This window comes from Lepus europaeus, chromosome 9, assembly GCF_033115175.1.
Source record: "Lepus europaeus isolate LE1 chromosome 9, mLepTim1.pri, whole genome shotgun sequence".
Lineage (NCBI taxonomy): Eukaryota > Metazoa > Chordata > Mammalia > Lagomorpha > Leporidae > Lepus > Lepus europaeus.
In genome coordinates this window covers 41,239,969-41,247,245 of record NC_084835.1, presented here as the reverse complement: position 1 = coordinate 41,247,245, position 7,277 = coordinate 41,239,969, and the positions used below count along the sequence as shown (strand labels likewise).

At 42.7% G+C, this 7,277-nt stretch overlaps 1 pseudogene; it reads left to right on the top strand.

The window, feature by feature from the left end:
- Nucleotides 1–807: 807 nt before the first annotated feature.
- On the top strand, nt 808–2,003 carry LOC133766517 (casein kinase II subunit alpha-like; annotated as a pseudogene).
- The last annotated feature ends 5,274 nt before the right edge of the window (nt 2,004–7,277 follow it).

Genomic DNA, 7,277 nt, shown 5'->3' with positions numbered 1-7,277 from the left:
GGAAGGATCCTCAGGGGATCTTGACAGGGGTGAGAGGGGAAGAGTGAACTCAGTTTGGGACATTTCAAATTTGGGGTTTCCTGAGATATCCTATCAAATGCATGGATTTGAAAGATCCATGTAAACTGAAAATTGAGACTAGGGGAATAGCATCACACAGATTGTAAAAGCATGGAAGTGAATGAGGCAAATTCAGAGGGGATCTCAGAGTTTACAGCCACTTCTGGTTATTTGGATCCTCGTGGAAGTTTATGGGGTAGGCAAAGGTAGGTCTTGTTCTTAACTGCTTCTCTGGGCAGGAAGGTTGAGTGTCAGTATGATATCAGAAGATGTTCTTGTCTGGTCCCTGCAGCCGGTAGCTGAACCCTGTGTCCCCTCCTCTGCTGCCACCATATTGTGTGTATGAGGAGAGGGGAGAGCAGCCGCCACCGGTGTCGCTTCCACCACCGGTTTATTTGAAAAGCAGAGCAACAGAGTAATGGAGAGAGATACCCAGAGATCTGGTTCACCACCAAATTGGCCACCACAGCCAGAGCTGGGCCAGTCCAGAGCTGAGAGTCAGGAACTGCATCCAGGTCTCCCACGTGGGTGGTGGGGGCTCAAGTATCTGGACCCTCGTTGGCTGTTGTCCCCGGTGCATTATCCGGGAGCTGGATCAGAAGCGGAGCATCCAGCGCTCCAACTGGCAATCAGGTACGGGATGCTGGCATTTTGGAAGAAGATAGGTCTGAAACGAGGTCTTAGCCCTCAGCTGTCTCCAAACACGGTGACCGCCAGACCTTCAAATATCAAGGCCAGCTGTCTGACATGTCGGGACCCATGCCAAGCAGGGCCAGCATTTACACAGAGGTGAATGCACACCAAGAGTACTGGGGTTATGAGTCATGTGTAGTGGAGTGGGGAAGTCAAGGTGACTACCAGCTGGTTCAAAAATTAGGCCAGGGTATATATAGCGAAGTCTTTGAAGCCATCAATACTACAAATAATGAAAAAGTTGTTGATAAAATTCTCAAGCCAGTAAAAAAGAAGAAAATTAAGCATGAAATAAAGATTTTGGAGAATTTGAGAGGAGGAGCCAACATCATTACACTGGTAGGCATTATCCAAAACCCTGTGTCAGGAACCCGCCTTGGTTTTTGAACACGTAAGCAACAGAGACTTGAAGCACTTGTACCAGACATTAACAGACTGTGGTGGTCGATTTTACATGGATGAGGTCCTGAAGACCCTGGATTATTGCCACTGCATGGGAATTAGGCACAGAGATGTGAAGCCTCATCATGTCATGATGGATCATGAACACAGAAAGCTACGACTGAGAGACTGGGGTTTGGCTGAATTTTACCTTCCTGGCTGAGAGCATAATGTCCGAATTGCTTCTTAATACTTCAAATGTCCTTAGCTACTGTAGACTGTCCGATGTATGATTGTAGTGTGGGTATGTGGAGCTTGGGTTGCTTGATCTTCCGGAAGGAGCTATTTTTCCATGGGCATGATAATTACGATCAGTTGGTGAGGATAGCCAAGGTTCTGGGGATAGAAGATTTGTATGACTATATTGACAGATATGACATTGGATTAGATCCACATTTCAATGATTTCCTGGGCAGACACTCTCATAAGTGATGGGAACATTTTGTCCACAGTGAAAACCAGTACCTCGTCAGCCCTGAAGCCTTGGATTTCCTGGACAAGCTGCTGTGCTGTGACCACCAGTCACAACTCAGCACAAGGGAGGCCATGGAACACACCCGTATTTCTACACTGTTGTGAAGGACCAGGCTCGCATGGGTTCCTCTCATGCCAGGGGGCAGCACACCTGTCAGCAGCACCACTATGATATCAGGGGTTTCTTCAGTGCCAACCCCCTCAGCTCTGGGACCTCTGGCAGGCTCACCAGTGACTGCTGCTGCCAACCCCCTGGGGATGCCTGTTCCAGCTGCCGCTGGCACTCGGCAGTAATGGCCCCATCTGTCTCCTGATGCCTGAGCAGAGGTGAGGAAGCCCACCCTCTCCTCCTTGATGCAACTTGTGCCTGGCGGGGAGGGCTGAAACACTTTCAGAAGCACTGTGTCTGAACCATTGCTTGTGGATTTATAGTAGCTCAGTCATTAAAAAAAGAAAATAGAACAGGCTGATTCCCCCCCCCCTTTTTTTTCTTTTTTAACTCAAACTTTTCATAACTCAGGGGATTCCCTGAAAAAGTACTTGTAGGTGGACTATTTCACCAATTTTTTTTTCCCATTCCAAATACAGTTCCTCATCACTAAAGAACAAAGATGGACCAGCCTCAATCCCGACCGCTGTGTTTGGGGGGAGGTTTCTTCCCATCCCCCCCCACTACCCCCTCCACTGTTCCATGCTTTGGGGGGTCGTATCTCATGCTCTTCTCCGGAGATTACACAAATGTAGCTTCTTGAGGGAGGGGGAAAGGAGGGAGGCCGAGAAGACCCAATCTCTAGGAGCAGTGCCCTGATGGACACTTGCATCACTTTACTCCACAAGAGCTTCTGCAGGGTTAGCCTGCTGACTCTGGTGGGGGCTGTACTAATTACTGGAAATCTACCCAAAGTGCAGACAGATCCCACACACTTCTGTTCCGTATGAATCACGTCTTATTGACCTAACCCTGAACCCAACTCGGTTAGCATTGTCGTTTGAATTTAGTTCAAAATTGTGATCCTTCCCTCCCAGGCTCCTTACCTTAGTCTTTTCTCTCCTCATCTCCAATGTGTTGTGCTCCACTAGCTAGTAGGAGGGGGAAGGCAAATAGATCTGTTTGTCAGTTTTCTTTGACTTGGCCATTTTGAATTCTGTTCGCTCCTGGGCATAACTTAATGCTTTTTCAAAAGAGACAAACATTCTCTGTATAGATTTCATGCCAGCAGCTCTGAGAGCTGATGGGAGATGTGGCCACATGGAGCTTCACTTCAGTTTTCTACCTTCCTTCCTCCTACCTGTCCCTTCCCTCACAGACCATCTAGTGAGAAGACTGCTCCTCAGTCCTGCAGATGTATCTGGGAGGTGGGAGCAGAGCCACTATCTCCAACGAAACAGAAATGGTAGACCTGTAATTGTGGGAAAACTATAAACTCTTGTTACCGCCCTGCCACCCCTTGCTGTGTGTGGATATATAATCCCTTGTCCATCATACGTGAGAGATCCAGTGTTGAAACTCTTCGGTGTAAATAAGTGTTTGGTTTTATTTATCAAAAGGGGGAAAAAAAAAAGATGTTCTCATTGCAAGTTAATTACAGAGCAAACTGTTACTCCTTTTTTTTTTTTTTTCTCTCTTCCATTCCAACCTTGATAAGATGAGACTAAGGAAACTAGAAGAAATATGTTTCTGACTTTCTGCTCTTGTTCATTCTAATGGCCCTTACCATTTTTAAACATTATGATAAAAGTAGATAGCACAAACAACTTGCCATCTTCACCATATTTTATGTGTATGTTCTAGTATTGTTAGCTGTGTGCACCCTGTTCTGCAGCCAGTCTACAGAATCTTCATCTTGCATGGCTGAAACTATATCCATTCAGCAACTCTCCACTCAGCCTCTCCCCAGTCCCCGATCATCACCATTATACTTTCTGTTTCTTGGAATGTAACTTCTCTCTCACACAGCGTTTGCCTATTTGTAACTGGTTTATTTCACTGAGCACAATGCCCTCAAGCTTCCTTCATGTTGTACCATGTTTCAGAGTATTCTTCCTTATTAAGGCTGAATAATATTCTATTAGATGGATAGATCCCATTTTTTTTCATTGATTCATTTGTTATTGCCTCCACCATTTTGGTTAAGATGAATAATGCTGCTATGAACATGGAGGTAGTAGTGTCTCCAAGTCTCTGGTTTCAGTTCTTTTGGCTACACACCCTGAAGTGGAACAGCTAGATTTATGGCAATTCTATTTTAAATATTGGTGGGGGCAGGGAACCACCACATTGTTTTCCCATTGCAGCTATACTATTTTGCATTCTCTTCAACAGTATGCAAGGGTTCCAGATTCTCAATTTTCCTGCTAACAGGTAGCAGCCATCCAGGTGGGTGTGAGCCAGAATCTCTTTATGGTTGTTTATCCTCTTACTTTGCTTTAATATGTTTCCTTGAAAATATAATTTATTTTTTAAAATTTATTTTTCTTATATTCGATGGTGGAGAGACTTACACAGAGACAAACAGAAAGAGATCTTCTTTCCACAGATTGACTCTAATTTCCTTGCTCGAGGCTGAAGCCAGGAGCTAGGAATTCGACTCAGAATTCCCAAGTGAGTGACAGGGACCGAAGTATTTGAACCATTATTTGCTGCATTCCCAGAGTGTGCATTAGCAGGAAGCTAGACTGGAAGCAGAGGAGCCAGGAATGGAAATAGGCACTCTGATATGGGATACAGGGCTCCCAACCAGTGCCTTAACCACCGTGCCAGACACCCATACCAACACAATGATTTCAGAATTTGTCCGCTGTTTGAACATGAAGATATTAAACAGTATTCCAATTTTTCAAAACTTACTCATCTTTTTAAAAAGTATATCTATCCTTCCCCAAACTGCAGCTAAAACTTAGTTGCAGAATTATTACTAATTTCTAATGGCTCAGTCAAAAATTGTGTGCCCAAGTCATGGCACTCTTACTTATTACCTATGTGACTTCAAACAACTACTCAGTCTCCATTTCCTCATATTAAAGAAAGATGGGGTGATGTAATAATACTTGCCTATTGATTTCAGGAGGTTGTTAATTAAATGAACTAACATGGGAAAGTACTTCGTAAACTGTAAATTTTTGCCCATGTACCCTATCATAATGTCTCTGTCTAGTTTCTGAATCTGACTCCTGACTCCAGCTTCTCGCCCATGCAGACCCTAGGAGGAATCCATGAAGGCAAGTGATTGTGTCCTGCCACATAGGTGGGAGACCTAGATGTACTTCCTGGCTCCAGGATCAGACCTTCCGCATTCCAAGTGGTTGTAGGCATTTTGGAGTGAACCACTGGATGGGAGCTCGCTCTCATTCTCTCTCACTCTCTCATTCTCTCATTCTCTCTTTCTCTCTTTCATTCTCTCTTTCTCTCTTTATCTCTCTTTCCCTTATTCTCTCTTTAGCTCTCTCTTTCTCTTTCTTTTTCTCTCTCTCTCTGTCTCTCTTTCTCTCTGTGTCTCTTTCTTCCTCTTTCTCTTTCTTTCTTTCTCTTTCTCTCTTTCTACTTTTCAAGTAAAATTTTTTGAAATTCATGAAACACAAAATCAGAAGATGTTTTAGTGCAAAAATATTTAAATCTATGCTTCCTGAGTCAGTGAGAAAATGCCGTTGTGAGAGGTCCCTCCTTATATTAATGAGTGTCTGTCATTGAACTATGAAGAAACACATGGATTTGGTGTTCTTGCAAGAGAATGAAAAGTACCCAGTGGTCCAGCTGACAAATGGTACCAAGTTTGATTTCTGTGTTTTGTACCTTTGGGGACTAGGAGAAGGGCAGGACATGTGTGTGTGTTGAGTAACGATAGCCTGACAGATGGTGCTCAGAGCCCTTGGCGTATGTTTGTCATCATGGGGAGAGACAGTGCACTATCACAGTTACCTGTCTGCTGCTTCTGCAAAATTGAACACAGGATTGCGCTTTTGGCTTAGTGGTTAAGATACCAATATCCCATATCAGAGCAGCTGGGGTTCCCACCTCCAGATCGCAAATCTACCTTGATGTTAATGTGGACTCTGGGAGGTAGTAATGATGGTGCGAGTAATTGGGTTCCTTTCACCCACATGGGAGGCTTGTATTGAATTCCCAGATACAGCTTCAGCAGTTCCACCATAGCCATTGCAGGCATTTGAGGGGATGAACCAATGGATGGGAGCTCTCTGCCTGTCTCTGTCATAAATATATATGTGTATAAATTGTAAAAATGCTATTTTTTAAATTAAAAAATACATCAAATATCATCACTGTAAAAATGGAAATGATGTGAAAAATAGAATGAAAACTCCTTTTACCCTGACTCCCACAGTCATATTTTTCTCCAAATAGGTTACCACAAAGAGGGTTGCATCTTTTTCCACTAAGTCTTTGCATTGAAGCAAATAAATGTAGCTTTTAATACATTAAAGAAACCATACCATACATAATACTCTTCAATGTACTTCCTTTCAGTTAACAGGTTTTGGGGAAATCTTTCCTTCTTTGTACTTATATGTTGGCTTGTACTAGCATTTTTAACACTCACTATGTACTAGAACATTCAAAGAATTGTACATGAGCTAACTTATTTGATGTTCAAAATAACTCTTTGAAGTAGGGTTATAGATGACAAACAGGCTGTCTAGAAGTTTAACAAGTTATCCAAAATCCAAAGCTGTAAAGTTACAGCATTTGCCATTGAACTCATCAGGAAAATCTTTAGAACTCACATTCTTTCCCACTCCCTGGACCTGCTCTCCAACCACCTGGTTCCTACCTTGACTATGTAATTTATTTTAAGCTTTTTTTAGCTCCCATTATTTTCAGTCCCCTTTACCACAAACGAATGCCCAGGCCATTCTAATGCGTTTTGAAAACGTTCTGCTTTGAAGTAGGGCCCACTTGGTTTGACAGGTAGCATCTAGATGATTATCATCAGAGAAGCTTGGGGAAAATTCAGGAAGACTAAAAAAAAATTGTATTTGTAGAATTCCAGAGCCATAGAACTCAATGATATATAAGGTACAGTTGGCCCTCAAATATCCAGATTTTGCAGGTTTGCATTCAATCAACCATGGATTGATCATACTTACTAAAAAAAAGTTTTTGCTGAACACATACAGAATTTTTCTTGAAGTTGTGCTCTACATCAGGGGTGGGGAACTACTCTTCCCCAGGCCATACAAAGCCTGCAAAATCATTTGCTCTGGCCCTGCCTAGGTAACACAGATGGGACTTGAAATTCAATAAATCTATTGCAGGCTAATATTTAAGTTGATAATTTCATATGGCCCATGAATGGTGTTATGAGTACCCAAATGGCCCTTGGCAGATAAAAGTTCCCTACCCCTACCCTAATTGATACAGTATAACAACTATTTATTTAGCATTTATGTTATAATAGCTATCATAAGTCATCAGAGATGATTTAAAGTATATGGGAGGATGTGCATTGGTTAGTTGACAATATTATACCATCTTATAGAAGGTATTTAAGCATCTTCAGATTTTGGTATTCAGAGGAGTCCTGGAACCAATCCCCAAAATATCCTGAGAGCTGTCTGTACCTCCTGAATCAAGGTTGAGAGCCCAGTATCAA